Here is a 574-nt window from a genome sequence, read left to right as displayed (position 1 = left end):
CTTATACTGTGTATGGTGCTATGTTTTATCCTGTGGATTTAGTTGTGGTGTGTACGTCGCACATTGGTTCGACTACTATACGATGAACTACTTGCTGGAATCAGACAACTTGGTAGTCTTGGATACGCCACCACTGACCAAGAGAGAGCTGGAGTTGTGTCGATACAAGATCTTTTGCTACGTCTTTTATGGCATGAGCGTTAACCTCACTGAATGAATGAATTCATAACTTGCGTTATCAGTTTTTGTACTTATCGTTCATCTCTTAGCGACGTCTGAATCGATAACCTTGGCGTTAGATCGGATCTGCCTGCTATACCCAGGCCTCCACGTCGGCGAGCATGCCGCCACCGCCGGAGGGGGTGAAGATGGCGTCTAGTTTCTCTCCTGAGCCACTGGTTTGCTGCAAAAAAATTCATGCCAATCGTGCCTTGGCCGTTAATGACGAGATTTACTTTCAGAGTCGTCTCTGGATATCGAAATTCCAGTCTTGTATAAAGTTGGTTCGGATCATGTACACGAGTTGGCAAAGTTGGGATGCGCTTGGGTCTCACCAATTGTAGGAAAAACCAAC

This window comes from Phytophthora parasitica (genome assembly GCF_000247585.1).
Source record: "Phytophthora parasitica INRA-310 unplaced genomic scaffold supercont2.267, whole genome shotgun sequence".
In the NCBI taxonomy this organism is placed as follows: Eukaryota; Oomycota; class Peronosporomycetes; order Peronosporales; family Peronosporaceae; genus Phytophthora; species Phytophthora nicotianae.
The sequence above is the reverse complement of the archived record's forward strand: the minus strand, read 5'-3'. Positions refer to the sequence as shown.